This window comes from Solenopsis invicta, chromosome 9 (genome assembly GCF_016802725.1).
Source record: "Solenopsis invicta isolate M01_SB chromosome 9, UNIL_Sinv_3.0, whole genome shotgun sequence".
Taxonomy (NCBI): Eukaryota; Metazoa; Arthropoda; class Insecta; order Hymenoptera; family Formicidae; genus Solenopsis; species Solenopsis invicta.
This window is the reverse complement of record NC_052672.1, coordinates 13,747,907-13,773,431: the sequence shown is the minus strand read 5'-3', so window position 1 is coordinate 13,773,431 and position 25,525 is coordinate 13,747,907. Positions and strand designations below refer to the sequence as shown.

The 25,525-nt window shown below is 44.1% G+C and overlaps 1 protein-coding gene and 1 long non-coding RNA gene across 3 annotated transcripts in view; one reads left to right on the top strand and one right to left on the bottom strand.

Annotated features, from left to right (window-relative positions):
• Positions 1 to 25,525, bottom strand: part of LOC120358650 — a 423,202-nt gene that overhangs the window by 34,643 nt on the left and 363,034 nt on the right. The window lies entirely within an intron of this gene.
• Positions 1 to 25,525, top strand: part of LOC105193437 (discoidin domain-containing receptor 2) — a 167,809-nt gene that overhangs the window by 47,358 nt on the left and 94,926 nt on the right. Inside the window, exon 1 of one of the 2 annotated variants that reach the window (XM_026135910.2) lies at positions 23,487 to 23,721. The exons of the other annotated variant lie outside the window; for it this stretch is intronic. The gene's annotated coding sequence lies outside the window, so the exon portion shown is untranslated. Of the gene's footprint in view, positions 1 to 23,486; positions 23,722 to 25,525 lie in introns of those variants that run through there. 2 annotated transcript variants of the gene reach the window in all.

Here is a 25,525-nt window from a genome sequence, read left to right as displayed (position 1 = left end):
TAAACGAACACGCATATTTCACCCAATTTTGGCTCAGAATTTTTGCGCAAAAATAAACTATCGCTACCCCTGTACAAACGGTAATCAGGATCATGAATTGTGCGATACAGAATTGTTTCCCAACGTTCCCCGGCTCTGATCTAACTTTATGAAAAGAATCTTGTATTCAATTTAGAGAGGATTCCGAAGAGACATTTTTCTCCGCTGGCACATCCCCTTCGCGAATATCCGTAAGCCTGTAAGTTCATCAAAATATTTACGGACAGCCCTTCTTTTTCCCAAACCACCTACAGTATTTTAATGCAGATCGATGAAGGGCGCAGATGTACATCTAAAGTTTCCAAAGCCATCCATGTGCGCGCGCACTGCCTCCTAATGAGCTCCAATGTATATCATTTTTTGAATATACAGAAATTTAACAGGATCTCTCTCGAGAATTCGTGACTCTATCTAAAGAAGAGATTTCTCATTTTAATTGATATATTACGTAAAAGAAATTTATATAATTTTGTATAATGTGTAATTTAACTTATTTTTTAAAATCACGAAATTTTTGTTTTTTTTTTCATTCAAAAAATTTTTCATAGATTCACTCTAACACTACCATTGTATGAAACCAACATGCACAGACACTCTTTCAACAGAATTTCAATTTTTTAAAATAATATTTCCATCTCAGTATTACCGCGATCTCTACATGAGTGATACGTGCCAATAAAAACGGCTATATATCTTCGTTCGGGTAAAAGGCTTACCTAAGAATTTCCTGCTGATCAGCAATTTTCTGACCCGAGTACTTCGAGTACTCATGACTCGACAACACTTGAAGTCCTCGACCGTTCCTCGAGTGCTTCCGCACACTCTCTAAAAGTATAGTTCTTCGCGCGATAGTTCTTCGTGACTCGTACCTACACATCTCGATTTCCGTCAAATGGTTAGTAACAAGTACTGACGTATATGTAACAAGTACTGACGTATATTCTTTTTTTTTGCATCGCAATCGACTGTATTAACGTGTCGATGGCTGCATTGTCTAAATGCACACGAAACGTGAGGTACGTGTCCAATGAATAAAAGAGCCAATGCGATATTTGACGCGGACAAATTAATGCACTCAAGCATCGCGCGATGTTGAAGAGAAACTGATCGACGCGCGTTTATATTTCTCGTTTATTGGAAAAATTTTATCTATTCATATTTGAATATTTTTTTTTTATAGAAAGTTTTTCGCTATTTTAATTAAGTTAATAATTGAATTAGTTTTTTTAATGAAAAAAAGGCATTTTCTAATTAGATTATTTAATACAATAGTACGATTTAATTATTTATCGCGTTTCATGCCTTGGGGAAATTGAAATATATAATGTAATAGCAATGAAATCTTTCGCATCTCTTTCTCCAGGATAACAATATTACTTTTAAATAATTATCAACGCCATGTTATAATTTTCCCGACAAACGGCTCTACCGTACGAATCCATTAAAAAACCTAACGAAATTTTGCTCTTTTAGGATTCTCATCTTCTTTTATTCTGCCAATTTCCATTTTCGCCGTACATGTCGTCGCTCCCGTCGCAACGTGATAAAAGTGCGGTGGCGAAAGTGTTGTCCCGACGTGTACGGGGGGATATGCTAAACGCCAAGAGCGTTCGAAAAGACTGGACCCGACCCCTTTTGCAGAGGGATTAACAGAGTCACGGTACGCATGGCGTAAACACACGGTCCCACTGCGCGTCACGACGTGGGTTTCGGCGGCATCTGACAGGGGGTTGAAGACGGCTTCATTCTGGGTGCGGGATTAAAGCCGACAGGAGGAATTCGAAAAAGCAACCCTTGACAGCTTAATACCGATCAGAATCTAAGCCGGCCATTTAGCCGTAGAGATCGTCGCGGGCCTATGCATGGAGCCGATTCCGGCTATTCCGGCTACCGCCCTATTTTCCTATGCCTTCGAATTTCCACCCTTTATTTCCTTCTTTTTCTTGGTATCCAAATCCTGCTTCACGGTGAATTCGCACACAAAGATATTTTCAGAAGCCGTGCCGTAAAGAACGTTATTGTGGATATACGAGCGGCATGGCGGAGAAACGGATTTGCTTTCTTCGCCGGTTTCTCTTCGCACTCCTTTTCATACTCCGATTTTTCGAAATCGTGAGATCAGAACCGTCGCAAACCAGGATTCTCATGAATCAAAGACTGCGATGTTTATTATCAGATTCAGATACACGTGCATTCGTGGAAACAGCTATATCGTTTTTACTTAGCGCTGTTTGAAATCCTCTCAGCCAGTTTACATTAGATAAAAGTAGATATCATTGAGCTTTGCTTTCTTATCTACCGCTTCAAAGGCGGTATATTTTGAATCCATTTCTATTTAAAGACGTGTCACTGAACCCGGATATCTGGGTTTCCTGCAGAAATAGTTTCTTATTAAAGTAAAAAGAGAGCTCTCGCTCATTATGCTAAAATTATAAATGAACTTATAACTACGCGTTAAAAATAACTATTGTTGAGAAAAAATTGTATGAAACTAAGAAAGAATGATAAATTGCATAAATGTATTTAGACTAGACAGACGGAAAAATTGTTCGCAAAAGTGTATTTGCTTTTCTCGCAAAAAAAGGGTCCGACGCGCGTATTAGCATATACACGCGACGACACCATCTCATTTCCCGGAGAAGTCGGCATTTCAGCCGAGTCGCAGGTGGCGGCGTTATACGCACGTTCGAAAACATCGAGACCAGAGCTAGCGTACGCACGATCTGGACGATCCTTCGCGCGTATACCCCCCCCGGGATTTAACGAGGGATGGCTAGGATCTGGACTATACCCCAAAGGAACAGCCGGGATATAGGAAATACAGGACCGTCGATCTCCCGACGCGGAGCAAAGCCCGCGAGCTTACGGATCTAAGCTCCTCTCGCCGACTCTCCTCGACCATCTCTCCTCACCCCCCGAGAAGGCTTTTGCCAAATCTCTGGCTAGCAGCTGCATTTCTCATATTCGTGCCTCGCAGTTGAAATTGAAGATTCACAATACAATATGTCAGCAGTAACTTGCGTCGACCGTGACTTTCCTTTATTGAATGCTCTTTGTCGTTGGCGCGTCACTGATCTCTCTTTCATAAATAACATTTATGGATTGAATCACTTATGAAATTTTGAAAGTATACACATCTTTCACAAAACATTAATAAAAAAAATAAATTAAATACGTTTTGAGATGTAACACATGTCAAATATTACATTTATTTTCATAGATGTAGCAAAATAAGAAAGGTAATAGTTCAGCGCTCGATGTTTTACAATGCTAAAAATAAATTTTTCTCTTCGCAGCCGTGAAAGCGTGAGAGAAAGAAATTCGGAAAACACTTTAATATTGTTTTGCTTAAAGGTGAGTTGGCCAGCGATCCTCTTAGTATTCTGACTCATTGCGTGCGACACATGAGGGCGAGTTTCCCAATATATTTCAGGTATACACGACGCTTTTCACGATAAGATATTTCAATATTGACCCCCTGTCAGTATTTACTAGGCGGCGCGAGAGATTAGGCGAGCAGTTGGTACATATTTGTACGGATTTCACTTTGGATGATTGTATTCCACCGATTGTCGGTGAAACGCCAAAGATACAACGCACTCTGGCAATTTCAGTTCAATAGCATTTTGTAACTGAATACTATCCACCGAATATTGTTGCGTACGCCAAAATCAATATCTACGGAATCATATCAACAAACGCGATCCTGTTTAGGTTATATAATATTAAGTACAATAAATAATGTAATAATAAAAAAATGTAGCAAGAGAACACATTAAAATGGTTTTTATTCGTTAGATATGTAATCTGAAGGAAAGGAAAATATCTTTCTGCAACATCTGGCTTCGAAATAATTACGAAGTAGACTATTTAAACCTGTGGTTATTAAAATCGATTAAAAATACGCAGATGCTTCCTAAGATTCGAAACTTTTTTCGTTAATTAAATACAAAGGAATCCCAAACTTTTTTCGTTAATTAAAGACAAAGTAATCTCGGCTGCTCCCCGTATAATCAGTTTGCAGTCATTCCACCGGCGTAAGCTGCGTTTAAAGTCGGTAAGCATAGATGATGGTCGCTATTAACGCAATGCAATTAGTGGCTACACGCTACCTCGAGAGCCCGCTGGTACAAGACAAATCTCTTTTCTCGCAAAATTACGTTTCGCTGCAAGCTAAGAGGCTGTTCTTACAGCTCTGCGTTGTACCGGAAATCAGGAGAGATTCTTAACGTCGCGCCGACTAATATCACACTTACGGGACCCTCGCATGTTCGAAGTGCAAATGCAATTTGACTCTTATAGACGTGAAAAGATCATAAAATAATTCGTATCTTAACAATATAAAACTTACAACGGCATTTAACAAATGTTTTCGTATAACATCAACGTTTTAGAGATATTTGTTTTGTAAAATCTTTTAGTTTCGTAAGAGATACATTGTTAAATATTTTTATAACAATTATATGTATAAAATATATTTTTCCATTTATTAAATAAATCGAATAACTTTGCATCTGTGCACACATATATATCAAAATTTAAACATCTTGGAATTTATTTCAAGAAGCCCACCATCGTGCAAACCTTTGAAAATTTCAGGGATCCGCAGGAATGACTGATCCGTACAGTCATTTAGGCTTAGCGAACCCACGGGCCCGAGCTCAATATATTACGGACATTACACACCCACACACATTATACGTATGCATTTCCATAGCGATACTGCAATAAACATTTGAAAAAAAGATGGAAGCAAAATAGAATCTACTTTAAAAGTAATAAGTAAAATAAAAACAAAAGCCTTAGACGTGTACAATATGGATGAAGTAAGATAGCGCGAAGAAATAGCTGGAGAAATAGCTCGTTTTTTATTTACGTTTTTTAATGAAATAAAAAAGATTTCGAAGAGATATAGAGTAAAGAAGAGCAGGGAATAGTTCGAATAAGAGAGTTTAGTGGCAAGGCTCGCGTGTTTCGCGACATTCTTCGCCGACGAATGAACAGGAACACGATTCAACGAGCACGATACTATAGTCGCGGTGCAATATGTATGTCCGTATTATCTATCCTAGACTATTCGAGTTTCCGAAGTCAGTCGCATTCGCCGAGGGCAGAGGTCGTAGCTCTGTCGAGGTACCAACTTTGATTATGGCCGTAGATTTACGTCGAGGAAATTGATAGGGGAAACAAGGTATATCACTAAGAGAACTTTTCTATTCTCCAACCGGACGCCGTTATTTCGTTGAACAAGAACAGCGCGTTATGCAAAGTGGTTAACGAAAACGAGCTTTTTTAATTACCTCGAGTGATTTAATATAATCTGATATAATCCCGCGGCCCCATAAAAATGTATAATCATGTAGTCACAAGAGTATAATGCGTTTCTCCGTGCCTGCGGTATTATCGTAACATGTAATCACGAAGGAATTAATTATTCGACTTGGATCGACCGCATTCTTTAGCTTACACAGAGAAGGTTGTACGTAACGTGAGTAATAAAAAGAAGTGATAAAGAAATTACAGGGGCATGCACTTTCGGCATGCCGCGTGACGCGTGTGTCTTATACACTAGTTCATATTATGACCTAAAGTGGCTCTTTATTGTCCCACGTTAAACGGTCCCATAAAACCGTAAACGCGATAAAACTGTATACGACTCACGTGCACAGTATAAATAGTCCGCGAAGGTTCTTTCACCGCGAAACGAAAATACGTTCGCACCCATGCAAACGTACCAATCTCTTGCGACGTTCCGCCGCGCTTAAATCAACAGTCTAGCCGGTCGTACGCTCCGTCGTAGACATTCTTTTTCTCTTCTCTCTTAACTTAGATACCCGCAAAGAAACTCCCCGTATCATTCACCATTTCGCGCTGGCGCATTCAAGCACGCGTTTAGATTGAGAGGCGTAAAAGAGCGCAAAGAGCGCCTCGTCGGAACGCGAGGATCAAAACACGTGTAATCTGGCGAATACAATTTCCAACGTCAAAGTATTTATACAAATAATTACCACGGATCTCAGTGGTTCTCAGTCCCGTACTCTCACAAAGTACAAGTCTTGAGATTTTTTTCATTACATAAATAAGTAATAAAGCAATATTGTTAATAATTAAATAATATACATTACGTATTTAATTATTGCATGCGTAGCTTCGACTTGCGATGGCTTCGACTAAATTTATCTCGCTAATTCTGCTGAAATTTTGCTCGTGATATAGTCAACTGCATTTAAAAATATACGAAATGCATTCGGAGAGAGCAGGAATAAGACGAAACGCGCGGTATGATTGAGCGGTGTACCATGTCGACGTCCGACTCGATCGAACATGACAGCGCCCCAAGGCGTTCCAACGCTAATGTATTCGAAGATCCCAGAACGAGATACTTGCCTTTCTGCGCGAGTGCATCGCACATCGCTATTTATGCGGTAGACATAATACGTGCCGGCGAATACATCGTCTGAGAAGCGTGCAATATTAAATGGACAGTAGGGTACGATCGGCAAAGGTGGCTAAAACCCCTTTCGGAGCTCCCGGGGATTTTCGTGTAGCGCGACGGGGCCAGAGAAACTCTGCTAGCGCGCGAGTCAATGCGCCTTCCGAGGTGGCGGAGACGGTGAGAAAGGCAACGGTGATGGTGCCACAGGTAAGATAGAGGCTTCGTGGCACCTGCAACACCTGCTTGTTAGCGCCAGCGCGCCAACTTTCCGCGAGCGAGCCAGCCCGCTCTCTCTTTCTCTCTGTATTCTTCTTTGTGTGAGGTCCGCGTACCTCCTACGGCTCGTGCGAGCGCGCTATCTGTACATATGTGTGCGCGCCCGTCTGCTGGTCTGCTGCACACGTACGCACGCCTGCTACGGCTGTAACGGAATCGGCTGGGAACTCGACTTGCTGACACCAGTCGATGCAGAAGTACACGTGGCGAAAGAAGCGGCCGCGGAATACAAGACACCGCATTCGAGCCAAGTTTGCATGCGCTTGAAATTCTGCTGCGAAAGAAGTTTTCGATGTCATAAGCAAAAACGAAAAAGCATACAACTGTTGCTATTAGCGACATCCGGAAAGAAAGATCGTTATCCGCGAGTATCACGTATTCCAGAATTCTTGGTAAAACGAACTACACTTTTTATAGCATCTGATTATTGATCGCGTTATTTTCTTTCCTATTAATTCGCGACGAGAAAGTTTCCGCAACAAAATAATTTTCTTCGAAGAGATAAGAAAAATGCTCACAACGAATAACATATTAAGCTCTATCCTATTTAATGAGTGTTATAATGTCAAGACTTATTTCAAACTTCTCAAGTGTTTACAGGGTACATTACTTACACTCAAATTGATAATCGTGATGCAGCACGTGTCGACTAATATAGACTTTTATAAGACGTAACTCATCGGCCATAACAAACCAGCGGCGGCATTATGTAAAGCGTAAAACGATAGCGGCGCGCATCGGCGAACAAAGAACGGAAGTTCGCGAATCGATTGTACGCGCTTCCTCCGACGCCTTCCACGGGCGGTGGTGTGTGGTGCGTCACCTATCGCGATTGCACACGCTTTCCGCGCGCGTATGCGTGCGTCGCGTCGCGGCGCGGCGCGGCGGAACACGAAACGGAAATCCCCCCGCGCGCGCGTGCCTACGCGGCGCACGCGACGAGCACACCGGCAACATAAAGTCCCAGTTTAATATCTTTACGAGAGCCGGCGAAAATGATGAGGTTTCTTGTTTTTTAATAATGTAGCCGCGCGCACCTGAGCCTCGTAACTCTCGGCGCGGTGTCTGGGTCTGCCTCTCCGTGGTCGTCGCGAAAAAAGCCGCTCGCTTCGACCCCTCCGTTATGCCACCCCTCTCGACCGACACTTATATTCCTTCTTTCTTCCACCCTTTTTTCCCTCCGTCTTCGCGCGCAAACGCTAACCGGCTCCTCTCTTTCTTCCCCGCTCGGTCGCGGGTGTCGTGCTTTCTTTACATTCCACGCCTTCTACGTTACGTCTCTCTTTCCGCGCCGCTATTTACCGCCGCGATTTTATTCTTGTTGCTTCTTACCGTAGGCGCGCAGTCCTGTGTGTTATACCTCCACTTCTATTTTATTTTCCTCCAGGGCTCGGTAATGTGATCTTTCACGCAGATCGTCTTCATCGTCGTTTAGCCTTAATGACGTAATCGTCGAGTAATTCCTAACGCGCGGCTATCCATTGACTGCTTTAACAAAATTATTATAAGTGCTCGAACGTGTACGTATCCCGACGAGATCTTGAACGATAATTAAAGTATTAACTCTAACGCTTTAGTATATTTCGCTACAACCTCTTCTCGCAGCTTCGGATTTAGTCTTGTATTTCTAACTTTTCTCATCTCGTCTGCCGCTCGTATACATGCTTATCTTTTTAAACTCTTTTTCAGTTAGCGCGTTTTACATACTTTCTTCAAAATCATCAGCTGTCTCTCGTTTCTTATCTTTCTCGTATCGTCTGTATCCCGCTCTACTTTGTGACGCATCTTCATGCCATCGTAGTTTCCTTTCTTCGAATATCCCTGCTCTTAGTACATATTTCTGTCCGGTCTTTAAACCTAACATGTGATAAAACCTCGGAGCCAAGGAAATATTTTACGGAGGTGTCCCTATTTCTCTCCTTTCCGTGGACGACGACGAGGACGGCAGCACGTGCGGGGTAGAAAAACAATTTCGCTGCGTCCTCGCGTCAACACGCGGCGGTGCCGAATTGTGTGAAATTCGATTCTTCCCACTGCGCTTTTCGCTTTGAAAGCTGCTACGCGATGGCAGGCTGTAAAACGTTCGTTGGAACGCTGGCGCGCGCGGTTCTCTGTGATGCTCGATATTACTCGGTGTCCCGCGTGTAGCCATTGTGCACGGCTCGGTACGATAGTAAAAGTGACAAAGGGATTTCCCAGTAAATAGGGAATAAAGTATCGGTCGAGAGCGCTTTCTTGCGTCGCGGTTGTAAATTTGTTAAAAACTTTACCGTCGCGTCGTGTCATTAACTTCATTAACGGGGCCTTTATTGCCCGCTCTGTCGACGAAGAGTGTCAGTGAGAACAATGTAAACTCATTACAAAGGCACAATACACGTTGCGATACGAAATTATCGTTAATTGTTGAATTTTATGGCCGTAGCATTGTGTAAATTGTAAAGTTTATTTGTACAAGCAGGCTGCTTCAGCGAGATGTTTGTGCTCAATTAATGGTCGCAATTAATATGCAAAACAAGAGCCAGCGTGTAAAAATAATATATTTATTTGAAAAACAAATGCGTTTTTTCCGTTGAAATTTTCACGCGTGAAAACTATAGTGAGACAACTCGAAAATGGAAAGTTCAGTTGATATCCAAAAGTTTTTGCGAAAACAGCATTTTCATTTGGCAAACAAATTGAATTGCCCGTCAATATTCCGTAATTGGTCATTTGCTAGAACATTTACCCTACGTGTGCAAATTTGCAATCAATAATACCCAGCGATGCGAAACGCAGCAACATCGACGATTCTCGGAAAGCTCCGCGGCGGAAAGATTTAGCAACGTCGGCCCGACGCACACGTGCTCTTCTGAATTTTTTGCGGAAATCTGTCACGAGCCGGATGAGATTTATCAACGCTCTCGCAAAGTTTGCGCATCACTGGCGCACAAGCGGTCGCGCGCGAACGACCGTGCGCGCCTCGTTCCCCTCCGAGTTTTTCGACGCGGTTACGAGCATTTTAATTGGGCCGCCACGCCACCCGGGTTGGACTCTGTCGGAAGAGATTTTCCAAGACGCGCCACCGCGCCCGCGCCGTCGCGAAGGGACCACCGGTATGATTTACAGCGTCGCCCAAGTGGAAAAAAAAAGTGCCGCAGAAAAATCCGGAAGTCCGTCTCTCCCGCCCTTAAATCGCCCGGGACCGTCCGGGAATTCCTGAAGGATATACGCCGCCCCGATATATAGCTCGGCATGACAAGGGACGCGAGCGATAACGTGGAATGCACTCGTATCTCCCAGCGCTAGCGCGCCGGACAACTGACATTTTTTTTTTTTCGCTGACCCAAGCACGCGTTAAACTTTAATCACGTTGGCTCGCCTCTTCCGTCAGAAAGAGCTGCGTGACTTTGATAATGTGACTCGCATGGTTAGCCGGTTAACTTTTAATTCCCGTTCGTGTTATCGCTCGCCAGGGCAGCTGAAATTTACATAGTTTTGGGTTTACGCGCGGCACCTTTACGCGCGGCACCTTTTGTTGCATTCTCCCCTCCCCCACGCGAGGGTGGAAAAAATATATATATAAAATAATCTGCTTAAAGAGAGGTGTTACGGTTCTTTTCGGAGCTTCCGCCCTCATGATCGCTCGGATCACTTTTTCCCTCTCTCAAACGCGATGACTCCGTTCTTTCGACGTTAGCAGAAAGAACTTTTCGGTGTCTCCCACACGACAAAACTAATCCACGTTTTCACGGTTGTTCCATTCGGAGATCCGTAAAGCGTGGAAAGCAGCCGCGCTCGCCGTGCGGTGTGCCCCCAAAAGTCAAAACGGATGATTCATTCATTCGTCGAAATCGCTTCTCATGGCGATTAATGGTGATGGCCGGCGAAGCGGGCGTCGGATTAAAAGCGGTCTAAACGTTGAAATTTTCACGGGGCGGTGTTCGGATCGTTGACACGTAACGCGCATCACCGCGCGCGGAGTACGGGGTTTCAAAGCTCCGCTCCGGTGCGGCATTTCGGATTGTTCTTCCCGGCGATGTGCGTGTGTGCGCCGTGCGTGGGGTGAGAACTCGCGCGGCGCACACAATGCCATTGTGTCCGCGTGGCATAATGGCCAGCGGCATTATAAATGAAACGTCTGCAACTAATTTGGGACAGGGCGTAGCAGCGCGACCGGCACCGTTCCGAATGTCCTGTTCCCCAGCGCGGCATCGTATTTACACATCGTGTAAAAGCCGTGTTCCTGCATTCTCGCGGATGTAAAAGCGTACGATCTGGTATCGTTCGCGAAGCGTCTGCTTCCTTTTGATCAATGTGCTTCCAAGTGCAATAAGTGAAAGGAAAAATAGAAAGCTAGATTCCACAGACTCTCGTCGCAGTCGTCCCTTGCCCTTCTTCTTTCGAGGTATCCTCGAATACAGATCTCTCAATTGTACTTTTACATCTCTTTCCGCGCACTGTAATCCGCGATGGATAAAGAACCGAGAAATGAACAGTGAAGCTAAGAAATGAGGCACGGTTAAGAAAGCTTGAAGGCGCGTGTACGATTATAAGTGATGGGATCTTCTTACGCGTATAGTTGGAGTATGTAAAGCAAGTGGCTCGTACGTGATACTCGAGAGCTTCAACAAAAATTCTAATCATTGACGCTTCTTTGTCCTTGTAAAATTCGTATTAAAGTTCACTGGTGAATACGTAATAGGCGGGATCAAGTGGATTTAAAATTAATTCGGCGGGGACGGGGGGGAAGGGGAAAGAAAGTTTCCAGACTACGAGCGAGTGGTGGGAGAAGTTACGCGGAAACGAGATTAGTTTATTTTTACCATCCAATTTAATAATTAGATATCATAATTGAACTAAGGTTCATCAAGGGGAGTACTGGCTGAAAAAGTTCGTTTGGTGAGCACCGGCGTTTCTCAAAGATAATTACGAAACGAGCACTTAGCCACGTTCGTTTTCTTACTGGACTTTCGCTGCAATCCTGACGCTTCCGCCGGGCGGGAGAGTCAGATCTCGGGCCAAGGGGCTCTTTTTGTTGTCCTAGGTTTCCTCGTTTATCGACCTTCCCCAATGTCATCCATTTTACGGCTACGAGCGCAACCGCAGCAGCTATGGCGTACGTGCAGCTGAAAAAAGATCTCGTGGGACTGTTAAAATAACGACCCTGACAAACGTTTGTGGAATAGATTTTCCACCCTCCCACTCCGCCTCTCGCCACTAGCTTACCAGCCTGGACTTCCGTTACTCGCAGTTGATCCCGTCGCGAAAGCAGGATCTAGTAGAAACATCGAGATAAAAAATTACGATATATTGACTGCTCTTTTCCATTTTTTACCTTAATTACATTATTTTGTCTAACCTATATTTATGTTACATAGATACTAGTTACAATCATGTGATATATTTATTTAACGGCTCATTGATAAAGCACGATAATACAAAGGAATTCGAATATTAAAAAATAAGGCATTTTAAATGATATTCTATAGAAAATTCCATCAGAAATAAGTAGGACACGAACGATAGAATAGTCAAATCTAAAAAGAAAAATCGAAATTTATCATGTCCGTATCCTCCCTTTTCAATAGCGTCTTCATTAATCTCAGGTCCGTGGTTCCCTCTTTTTGCATTAATCGTTCAAAAACGTCAGACGTTTGCGCCACGTGGCGGTTCAGTTCCGGATTCGTCGATCGATCCTTCATCCATTTTGCCGCTCAAACGGCGAACGCCCACAGACCGAACATCCACGACCTTATTCAGAACGTGTTTCGCCGGTGGTTTTCACAGCACCGGAAGGCCATTCGACGCGATGAGCTATACGCGCCTTCCTGTCAGCGGCTAACGAGGCCCGCCCCTCACCGTCTTATATATACGCACCGCTTTTCATCCCGTTGGCGCCCCGTCGTGCTTTAGCCAAACAGTACCGGACACTTCCACCAATGCTCGTGCTGGAAGAGGAAACTTGATTTACTGCCCACGAACCGCCGAGCATTTCTTTCTCATCGGCCCAGAGAACACCGATAACTTTTCTTTCACGGTCGTTATCGAGACAAGTTGCTCTTGTTTCCAAAGTAGCTGCACTTTGTCCTTCTGCTCTGTACATTAAAAGATAAAGCAAGATCGATGATCTTAATAGCTCTCAATTAAAAATGCATCAGCAATGAAACGGAAGAAAGAAACGTTTATCGTGCATCACATTGGAAGGATTTTTTTTGCAGATGATTATTATAAATTTTTTAATTAATTTTGTCGCAAGAATCATAAAAGATATTAGAAATACTTTCTGCTGAAATAATGAAATGACGCATCAAGTCGATCAATTTACCTCAAATCACTTCCACGAATCGTAGAGCATTTTCCCGCCCTCATTTAACGCGGTGTCACTAAAGGAGCTCTTTGAGACGCTCGCGTGAAGGCAGACGAGATCGTTGATGGCCATTGGCGTTAATTAAGAACGCAAGTGTAATTGGTCGCCACCGCGGCGGGCGAGTAGATGCCAGTCGGTTAAATGTAGAAGTTGAAGGCGAGAAAAGAGGGAATCCAATCGGGAATGCACGGCGCAAGACAATGGAACGGAACAATGAGACCACTCTTTCCAGGTGGTTATTACCTCCGCGGAGTGTTTATGGCAGATTCGCTCCAGCGTGAGAAATCATCCCCACTTCTGGTCGCTGGTGATAACCACCGCCGTCAAAGCGTAATTAACCAACGACTCCCACTCGTCGACGTCTGCTCGCAGCACTCTGCGGCAGCTAAGAGGTCCCGCTCACGTGCTTTTCCTCGGTGAGCGCAGTGTGTGGCCGGACAGGTACTTCTGGGAAATCGAAACGTGTCTGGCCGTTATTAATCTCGCATCGACCGACATGAAATATGATTTCGGCCCCACCATCCTCGCGCCCCGCGATCCCGCGGAGACCGGGAGATACGCCTCCCTGGATACCGCTCTCTAGGGAAGAAACACTTCTCATAATGCGAAAAACAACGTTTCCCCGATATAAGGCGTAACAGGTTGTCCAATGATGCGTTTCCAAGAAGTAATATTGGTCTAACTCGTGCCGAGTTCACAGCGGCAACCCTAAGTGGCGCGGAATTGTTCCGAGCGGCACACGCGCGCGTCGAGGCTCCGCCTTAAATCCGTCTATATTACGTTTGTATAAGCATTTTTAAATGCTGAGTGTAAATACGTCATCGCCGTGAGTGAAGGCGCGCGCGCGCGCGGTTTCTTATTTGCGGTAATCAATCATTTCGGCTCTCCTACCTACCGAAAACGCATTAGCTTCCGAAGCGAACGCCAGCGGCACGAATCGTCGAGCATACATCATTTTTTACCATCGTACACGATGTAGCCGTGCGATTACCACCCTCATTAATAACCGGATTACACGCTTTACCGAGAATGGCCTCTTGCGGAATAAAATGCGCGTACGGTACGCGTCACTAAGCTTCGCGGCGGGGCATCGAGTGAGTTATTACTCCGTGCGCCTGTATAGCGCCAGAAATCTCGAAATTTCGCGTTTCCCCGCGAACTCCACGCGTTCATTCCCTCCTCTTGCCGTTCGCACCTCTCGCCGTCGCGCTGACCTTTCCTGAAACGTTCCCCTCCTCCTTCTTCTTCTCCCCGTTCCGGCCAAAGTACGTTGCGTGAAATTCAACGTTACCGAACATAAACAGGAGCGAGGGGTGTCGCCCTTTCTTGCTGACTGAATATCGCGCGTACGTGCACTTATATGCGCGCGCTCTCGCGAATACAAAGCTCGCCTGTACGTACGCTCCCATTCCCCGACCATTCCCAAGTGGCATGCGGGATCCGTCAGGAGCATTCAAATATACAGTGGTATTATTTACGACCGCGCTTGATACACGGGGTGCCACAGATTCTTCTCCGCAGAACAACACGTGTCTGCGGCGTGTGTGCGGTCCCCTCTTTCGAATCTTTCTCTCTCGCGCGATGGATTCGCGTTGCGTTTCGCGGTAGCGGAACCGGGCTGGATTTAGAGATAATATTACATTCCGGGGGCGAAGTCTGTTTCGAGAAATTTCGGAGGGTCGTTTAATGGACCTGTTTTGCGGTCGCCTTTGCGGATTTACCGTACGGGTATAGGGTCGATGGAGATGGTAAAACCGGCGCGGTGTACAACAGAATAATGATCTACATATCCGACGAAAGTAAACGAAAATTTATTCGACGGTCTATGAAACTTTAGAGCGCTATCTAATGGCTCTTGTAGATTGTGCTAACTAGCGCAGCGCCCGTGTCCTGATATCTATGCTAAGTGCTGTATCCTTCATAAAGTTTCCAACATATGACGTTGTAACATCGTAAGCTTAGAGCCACTTAAAGGACGCCTGATACATCTTGTCTCAAGAAATTACGCCTTGAACGTAAAGCTCATTCAAGCAGGATGGGTCTGGAGTCTTCAACGTGCCCTGGATTCTCTCCTTAGCGACGAGCAAACAAACAACGGTATATTTATGCGGGTTTCGTTTATTCACAGCGGCAACAAATCATTCGACAACCGTGAATGATTTTAACCGCGTCAACGTAGCTAACATCAGCCACAGAATTAAACAACAGGCTTCTGCTGATGTGTAAAAATCGAATGTTTGGCGCCAATTTTTGCAAGTAATTACTTTAAATTTAGAGAATTATTTTACGTGGACTTTATTCCAAATGGAATTCGATATTAAATATTTTTATCATTTCAAATTTTGAAAAATGTTTTTCACTTGCAATTGTTTTTTGTATCAAATTTTTTTTTTAAATTCTCAACAAGAATCTTCTAAACTACATCAAGAAATGAATAAATTTTGAATTTCTCTTTTAGTTAATCCAAGTACACTGAAAGAAATGAAAAGAACGATTTTGTTTTACTAAATTGAGTAATAGTCACTAAATATAGTCGTACGTTTACAACACAAACGTTTACAACACAAGCAATACAAATAATTTATAAATAAATGTATAATTTCCAACAGATTTATCTATTAATATTATTATTTGTCATAATATCTCATTTACAATAATAAAATAATATAATAATATAATAATTACAATTATATAATAAAATGAGATGCAATACTCAGATGCAATGCATTAATAAACAATACTGATAAACAATAATATTACTGGGGCAGAGAAGAAAGAATAGACATCAAAGCTATTAAATATAACTAAACTAGGGTAGAAAGAGGGATGTCCCAAAGATTTCTCTCTCTTGGAGCATTTCCACGCCTGTGCGGACAAAGACGCATCGAGCGTCTAAGCGCCCTTCGACAGCCGAAACAATTAAGCGAACAGGCGTAAGTCACGAAATTAAATGGCAAGCTCGACTCCCCCCGTCGAACGGTTGTACGCGCGCGCTGTCGGAAAGCATATGTCCGTGCACGTATATGTCGTAGAGACCGAACGGGATCGAACGGGCGAGTTCTCTCGCCTTGGTAAGTGCTGGACCGAACGAATGAATATCCATCCGTTCCCCGTCAGTGCCGAGAAATTTCAATAAGCCAATTCGGATAATGGATTGGCACGCACGTGCGCGCGGTAGGACCAAGTCTTCGCTGTGGCGTCGGCGCGCCCGCTCGTGTCGAAAGTGCAACGTTATTGTCTGGATCCCGATTCGTCTCGTTCGGGGTACGCAGCGAGAGGGAACGTCACGAACGTTCTAAGTGGACCGTTGTTCCTGACGCGGGGTGCGCGTCGGTGCGTACAGCCTCTCGCACATACGGCCGTGAATCCGTCACGGGTTGTGTGTTTATCGCTCGGCGCCGCCGATCGTTACGCGATCGAGGAATCGCGCGAATCCCCGGCACCAGATCGGGTTTCCGATCGCCTCTCGATCGGTTGCGAACTGGCAGTAATTCTCGCGAAACAGTAACGATGATAGGCTGTCGGAATTTTGGTCAGGGCCCACGAAAATTATGGCCGGCTGAATACGGGTTACGAAGCCAATATGAGAGGAAGAGCGCCCGAAGGGTTGAATGGAATGGCGGACGCGGAATGAAGCGTATTGGCGTCTCAGAATTCACTTGGGTGAAAGCTATTGCGAAGTCAGAGTGTCGGGAACTATGCAGTTATATTTTATTACATTTAGGTGTGCTTGAAATATATTCGGTTCGATATATCCTTTCTTTTTTCAATTTTATCCAGAAATGTGAATTTAATTAAATCTATCACAGTAAGGAGTACAGAGAAATATAATTGTTTCTTGAAAATATTTAAAACGCATCTCCGAGAACCGCGTCTATAATAACGCGAGAAGAAATCTTGCATTTATCGTAAACATGTCCGTTTTCTTTTAATAGCGAATTTATCTAAGAATTACGATCGTCTTGATTTCGCTAAACGCTGTACAAAGAATTACGAAAAAGCACATGCGCGTGAGTTGAATACGATGACACGATGCTGCATCCCATTATCTGAAGAATGGGGAAACTACCAACAGCTACGCGTGACTCAATACTGCAGTCGCGTAATGCCGTGAATGCACGCGCTTGGAATGTAGTTATATTTTGAGTTTGTATTTAAAGCGCCTACTTTACAAATGATTTGCATATCGTCTAAACTACCCACCTACTGCGACGTACAAATTCTACGTCGGTCGAATCGCAGCAATGTGTACATACCAGATGAATTCCTCGGTAGCTGCGTGTGTGTAGAACAAACGTAACAGCGTCGCCAGGACCAACGTCGCGTTTACACATTACCTTCACGTATTTACACGTAATTTTGGCTTTTTGTCGCACGAGTGTCTTTCGCTGCTATTATATTTCCCTCATTCGGTCGCGAGCTTTCGCTACTCCATATTTCATATCTCGATATAGAAATATTTTGCATTAGCAGGATGATACCCTGGATTACCGTAGTCTCTCGCAAATTAACCATATTTCAACGTTCGATTATACCTGTCCGACGCCGCGAGGCTCGTTTGCATAGGGAATAAAGCGAAACACTACGCGGCGCACGAGAAGGCCGCTTAACGAGTAACGCGATTTAGCAGTAAACGCGCTCTTTGTCACGTGCACACGTTCCGTTTATTACCGGCAAGCGGCAAGTTTCATAAAAAAATTCTTTCGAGGAGAATCTCCGTCGATCGGGTCCTCCGTAAGGCGCGCAATTTATTTCGAGCCCCGACCGACGGCACCCACGCGAGAGCGGATTTCCGTTTTCCAATAAAATCTCCGTCCGTATGCCGTCTCTGTACGCGCGTATACCGCGATGCCGCGTACACGCTCGCTGAGATTCCGGGTGAAATCAGATTCTCAGTGTTACTGTGGAAAACATCCCAAAGCCCGCAATAATAGTTTTTCGAGTATCGCGTTGCATTGTACGATCGCCTACGCGCAGTTTTGATCAATAAGGGAATTTATCTCGCCCAACGTAACAACTGCGTTTCTTATTATCTTTGTAAAAGTCTGGAATATATATGGAGTTATTATATCAGTCTCTACAGCGTTTCAGTTTCCGCCACATCGCGATGAATCGGCAAGAATATATGTGCATATAAAGTGAGACTATATTTTAAAACTAACTTATAACTCGGCTATAAATTTTGTAAGAAATTTCTGTTAGATTCTTTCTAACAAAAAAATTCATTAATTTAATTCATTAATTATGAATTATACTCTTGGCCATAACTATTTAATACACAAAAATTATCTCTAATATAATAATAATTGAAATAAATTTCTCTTTCATCTTAACATTTAGTACGTACATTAATGCACCTAAAGCAACACGCAGAGAAAAGATGCTAATTACCGAGTACATAAACAGTTTCTTGTACAGAAGATGATTACGTAATTAGATTCAGAGGTTAGTATTAGGTCATTTACGAAATAAGATAGTTGAGCATCTTACAGCTTTGCACGAAGATTGAACTATTAATGGTGTTAGTGAACTATCAACTGTCTGGAACCGTGTCATCGATAACAACGAACTATTGAATAACATTTCAATTAGTATCATGAAATTATCTTTTGTCATGCCAGAAATACCGAAAATAATAAATCTTACTTTATTTCGTAAATAATCTAATACACAAAGAACATATCATCAGAAGTTTGCAAAAAATCATGCGACTCTTCAGTATTTCTATGCAGTCTATAACAAAAGGATGAAACCGTTTGACTATATTTTTAACTTTATTTCTCGTACGTGATCGTACATCGCGATTCTTTTAAAAAAAAACCCTGTCGTAAAAGACGTCTTTTAAAGCTCGTCTTCGTATCTCGAAATCAGCTAGTGGCTAGAATCCCCGTTTCTTCTTACAGTAGCGAAGATTTACGGCTCGTAAAACAATAGCATTCCGAAGGTGTACTATTGTAGCCTAACGTATCGGAGGGTAACAAGAAACGTTAGCTTGGCCTACTGACCGACTTTTGCTACATTTTTTTCTGAGAAACCTAGGTCAGAAGGACTAAACCGTTAGGAAAACTCGTGAAAAAGGATACTAAACGGGATCTCCTAGTGGGACAATTATTAAAGGACTCGGAAACTTTCACGTGTATAGTTGATGTCGTCTTTTCGATCGTTACCACCCGCGGACCGTGGGTTAAGATATATTTTCGCAAGAAATTGCGTGCATTCTTCTTGAAATAGAACACCCACGAATTTCTAAGCACAGTAAATTTTCGAAATCCTATATTTTATTCCCGTTAACTTTCGAACTAGCGACCTTTCTTTCTTATTTTTTCCAACTTTCCTTTTTCCCCACGTACAAAGGATTAAGTTAGCATCTTGGAAAGCTCAATCTTCTTTCTAATACAATTTGTACGCATAGAAATGGTTTCAATATATCCGTAATACGTTCAATCGTGATATAAAAATTTACTTTCTCTCACGGAACATAAAGAAATCACAATTTTATAAATAAGCGAAAAAACACAATCGGACAAAAATCGCGCATGTAACAACGGCGGGAACTTGGCGATAGATCTTTTTTTTGCGCGCGCACAATGTATACGTATCTAAGAAAGTTCACACGTGGTCCCGATGTCCGGCGCCGCGGCGCGATTATTCAGTGGATCGCGGGGAACTTGGTTTCCTCGACACAGTGACCTCGTCAATTTTCAGTAGAGATAGTCGGTATCCTCGAAAGGATTCGAGCCTCTTCCTGCGGCAGCGAAGATTTACGAATGTCATAAAGCACTAAAAACGGTTACGGTAACTTCGCCCGACGTGGCAGTTTTATTTGCGCCATACATTCGGCGGCGACGGCGGCTGAGCGTCTACCATATCGTCGCTCAAAAACGTACAAAAGTAACAATGAAACGTGCGATTTCGCTCGGGCGCGTCGAAAGTTTTCCGCGACACTAGAAACCCACGGCGCGCAACTTTTCGCGAACACCTCGTGGTCCCCTTGCGCTTACGCGCTACGCGCGCGGCGAGGATGTATATTTCCACGCCAAGCAGACAAACCGTGCGCCACTTCCTCTCTCATAAATAAATATGAGCTTAGCCCCGTCTGTTTCTCTCTCTCTCTCTCTCTCTCTCTCCCTCTTGAACTGTCGTATTTGTCGACGTACGAAAAAGAAAGGCGACCGAATGGCGGGCAAATAGCAAGCCACGAGAGGAAGTATCTCGACATTCTTTCATACGTCAACCATCGCTATCTTCGTCCCGAGAAAGCTGTCGAATAGTCATGTCTTCGATAATGCCTACATTAGCTTCGTCAAGTAAAGTGTGCGTCGATTGTTAAGTGGCGTTACGAATTCCAACCGGGATGGACCAATAAAAGCTTCGGGTAGCTGACCGGGTTCATTGTGGAGCGGACAAAAAGTGAGGCACGACGACGAGGAAAGAGGGGCGATTTTTTGCCGTTAATGAAGCTGTCCCTCTTCTGAAATGGTCGAGCGTTAGCGAATACTCGGTTATGGAAAGCGGCGTTTTGCTCGCGCGCGACAGCGCAATTACAATAAACGGCGTCTCTCGCTACCGGCACGTACCCCCCTGTCTTTCGTTTGTCTCTCTCTCTCTCTCTCTCTCTCTCTCTCTCTCTCCTCTCTCTCTCTTTCACCTTCCGTCAGTTTACGCCGTCTCGAAGGGTTTCCTTTTCCCTGGGCTAACGTGTGTTCTCACTCGCGGTAGGTAGAGAGCGTAAGCGGCACGCTTACGTAGTGGGGTCGGAGCTTAAATTAAATCCGGCTAATGTAACCGACGGGTATATTAGATCTCTTGTCTGCGGGCGCATGTCCTCCCCTTTTGGGGTACACGGACTCGGGGATTGGTCCGCGGAAGGGCGAGCGAGCAGACGATGAGATTCGAGATGCGATGTTAAGGGGAGATCTGGTAAAGACGAAATACCGGTGATCAAGCCGCGTAATCCTTTACTTTTTCATCTCCTGTCCTACGCATTTCGTATTTATTGACTCTCGCACCGCATTTCCTAATCCTGCGATATTATATATATTATCCAGCGGCAGTTCATTTTGCTGACCCGGTCATAATTTAGTTAGTACGCTTTAATCTTGCAAAATCAGAAAGCGCAACAATAATTCACGCTGAACATAAAAAAATCAGCAAGTAAATTTTAAACGCGCACATATATTTTATGATTTCAATATTTTTTACAAATAATAGTTTTATTTGTAAAAATAGGGAAATAGGATTGAAAAAATAGGTAAAATATTTTATTATGTACATTATTTCAAGTACAATCAGCAAACTAAATAATATACAAACATCGACGAAAAAGAATTTTGCTTTTGCATTATTACTGATAATGCGTCGTATTAGTTTTATCATATAAATCTTAAGTTACCAAAGAACAAGAGATCTTTTTGTCAAGTAACGTTACTTTTTGGCACGCCGCTGCGAAAGTCTGCGGTCTTGCTGCATCTAGACATCTGTATGCGCCGTCTATATGTGATATTCACAGACGTGTCGGCGGAAAGGTTGGCGGAAGAGCGAGACGCGAATAAGAGAACGAAACGGAGATAGGAGAGGATCAAAGAGAATCCGGTGGAGGTGGCGACGTTGTCTACCGGCGCCGGAAGCTCCGTGATCGAATCGCTAATTAGCACTCGCTCCCAGCCGGAGGACTCTTTGAGAGTAGCAACTACTTCTCTCCCGTCGTTAATGCATTCGGATCGAGTAAATCCATTTTAAGCTCGCTACGCCGCGGCTGTGAAGGTTGGGACGCAAACTTGTCGGGAACGATTAATCGTGTTTATTTAAAGATTTACGGCGTGACCGATTTCCCGATTAGGATAGAAAATATCGGACAGTCGGAGCGTATGCGTTTAAATCTCCCGAAGCGCAGTTCAATGGTTGACTAATCATTATGTAATAATAAACGTATTAACTTACATATTATATATAGTATACAGTATATTTTTATTACAACGTTAACTTGTGCCGCAAAGTAAACGTAAACAGATATTTATCAAAGTGATATTAGGAGAAATGATGACACCGGCATCTACCGCTTGTCGACCGTTGCAATCGTTCCGCAAAAAGGGATTTTGTCGCGCGCCCACGGGTGCCATAAACACTAATTCGAATCCCACTGGTTTGCCCTCGGGATCGAACGAGTCGGAACCGGAAAGTGATAAGACACAATATCTCACAATTTCGCGCAGGTCTTATGGGTTTACACGTACGGAGTGCTAATAAATTATTACGAATGATGACGTCCGAAAATTTACGATCTACCGATAATGTCCCGTCAGTCAAAAAACGGATGACGATACATCTGTTTTCATTAAACTCCCGCGCCACTAATAATTATTTACGTCAATTTATATCGATTTAATATTGCAGTGATTAATGTTTACGCTGGCCATCAATATTTTCCGCGTTATCGTACAATAGGCGGACTAAATAAAATTAATCGCTCGCATTTGCTTGATTCGTGAAAAATTTATTGTGGCACCCGAAAACGGATGCAGTAACTGTACGTGCATCGAATGCGTTTCTATCAATTGTCCGAGCGGGCGCTATCGCGGGGAGCTTGGTCGATTGCGCTTGGTCGAGCTATATATCAATCATTCTCGAAATGCACCAAAAATTGTTTTGCAAAGTTATCTCATTAACCGGTGGCCCCTGTCGAAATACTTGGCCAAAGGTGTACACGACCTTAGTCCGGTCGCTTAATTAAGCGAGCCGCGCGTATACGCGTCTGAAGGGTGGAAAAAAGGATCAATAAAATCGCTAGTCTACGGGCGACCGCATTCATCCGCCACCCCATTTCTACAACATATTTTGCAACCTCGCCCCCATATACGCGGGCCTCGGCTGACCCCCCACGCTTCGTTCGCCACCCCTCGGCTCTTTACCAGCCTCACGTGCTCGTTTCGTTCCCTCCCCTCATCCGCCACCGGGGGTGGCGAACCGATGGGCGCGCGCGCTTACCAGGGTACGCCGATCTACCACTAGATGGTGATGAAGGGCGAAAACCGTAAGCGGGACGAAGCGAGCGTGTGGGATCAGACGAGGACGCGAGACCGTATGAGAGAGGGTCTAGAGCCGCGCGCGGGATCCCCTCCCCAACCCTCGGCTATCGCGCCGTCGACCAACTGGAGTTTCTCGTCAGCCTGTCAGTTAGTGCCGTGGCGCCGTGACGGTACGGTGTTAGTTGGTACGTTGTTCCTTAGCGCGTCGCGTTTCCTCAATGGGCACCTCGTGGACCCAGTGCGAGAAGAGACGCGGCTACCGATAGCCAGCGATAACGCTGACATCGCCGCGATTGAGGTGCCCGCCAGTAGTAGTTTTTTGCATTTTTCTAAACGGATACTCATATAGCACGTAGGATTGTGTGAGCTTAGAGAGCTTGTAAATAGCGTCCTGCCAGAGAGAGGTGTACGTGTGAAAAAAAAATTGTTTCTTTTAATTTGTATCAAGTGAGGAACATACACGGCGAGATTCTACGGAGGAGGATCTACAGAGACCACAGTTGTGATCGATGATTTTTTTGGTGCTCTTTGGTGTGTGCGCGTACGGTCGCCGATAGTAGAGCATCCGAGCGGATATACGTGATACATTAACGCACAAGGTGAGCAATACCTCCTTTTCTCTCATAATGCACCCTTTTTAATTACGCGCGCGCTCGTCAAGTGACAAACGAGACTGGAGAACGGACATGCGAACGCAGCTGCAACGTGAAAATTGTCAAAGGGTGCAGTGCGCGGGCGCTATCGATACCGTTCAAACCAGCGTGTAATTCCGCCGTGATATTTGTAATTACGTTGGGAAATTAGAATATAAATCGCCGACGGGAGAACAGTGAGTTTCAATTGTACTGTCCGGAATTTATATTAGCGCGTAGTCCGTCAAACGATCCGCGTTTTCGCAAACTCGCGTGTTTTAAAACTATTGATAAAAGCATACTTCGTGAAACGTTATTTGCAATAATTATCGTCACAGTATTTTCATGCCAGTCGTACAATCATCGTGATCTCAATCGCAAAATGAACAATCGAGTTTCCTCTTAAATGGTTATAATAAATAGTTAATAAAGGCAAAAGGAAACATTACTTTTTTCTGCTTTTTGCCTCGTAGGGAATTAGAAAAATATTCAAACAAGTTTTTTGACGCTAGCTTTGCCCCTCGGGAATTTTATGCTCGTACAGGTCCATTCTTTTCTAATCCGGCTCCGAGAAATGTCAGACGGAATCTGATTTTCTTTTTCATTCATTGTCGCCTCGTCCCTCACGTTGGAAATGGTCGCGATGAAGCCGTGAAGCGATTCTATGCATTTCGACCGAGGAGTCAGGATAGCATCGAATTAATTCCGTAAGCTTCATTTCCGACGAAAAGCGAATGCGAGGAAGAGTCGAATGAAGAAGATAAAGAGTGAATGAGGTGGATTAGCGCGCGCGCCCGAGAGGAGACATCCTCGAAGGGTTCGTCGACGACTGTTGGCACGCAGAAGGAGGGGGACAAATGAAATTTCGTCGCGGCAAATTGTCCGAAAGCGACGCCGCAGAAATCACCCTGACGATTAACAGGAGATCTCCTAAGACTTGCTAATTTCCCGCTCGAAGCGCCGGGATAGGGAAAGGTAATATCGAATCGGAACTCCCATCCATTAGCGCAGCGATCTATTTGTTGGAGACGCCTTAAATCCTCTGAATCGAGACGTGGACTGGTTCGCCAAGAGTTCTTTAATCCTTGCGGCTCTCAAAATACGGCTCACGTTCCGGATCCACGTAGTTTCGAGGTAGCAAAATAACGCAACAGGCAATGACGGATGAAAGAGAGCGGAGGAAGTCGAGCGGAATTGGAAATGGTCCAAGGAAGTCTCCGATCCTCCATTTCTATGCGATTTCGATTCCTACCGAACCAGTGCCAAGTTCGAGTAAATTAGTCGTACGAGTGTTTACTACTAATTACGCTGAGGTCGTTAATACGTTTGGACGAGATCCGAGTAGGCCATTTTCTTCTCAAAATATATGTATATTCGTTACATCAAGATTTTATGTTCCGTTATGGAAAGCAAACAGAGAGAGAGAGAGAGAGAGAGAGAGAGAGAGAGAGAGAGAGAGAGAGAGAGAGGATCATTACGGTTACGTCCAATATATCTCGACGACTCGTGGAATGGGAACATGAATTGAGAAGGCATAAACTGTCGTTATGAGAAATCGAAGATCGTGCCTTATTCCGCTAAATGCCGAGCGTGTTCGGTGTCGCGCGATTTTAGTGGATTTAAGCGCAGTCAGGAAAGTAGGTTCTGAATATTGATGAAGGGATATGAATATATTCATAGGGGCTAACAGTTTATTTTTGCAGCCAGGTCGAATCGATTCGCATTGATCACTCTTTGAGTCGTGCACAAGCTTTTCGACGGTATATTTGAA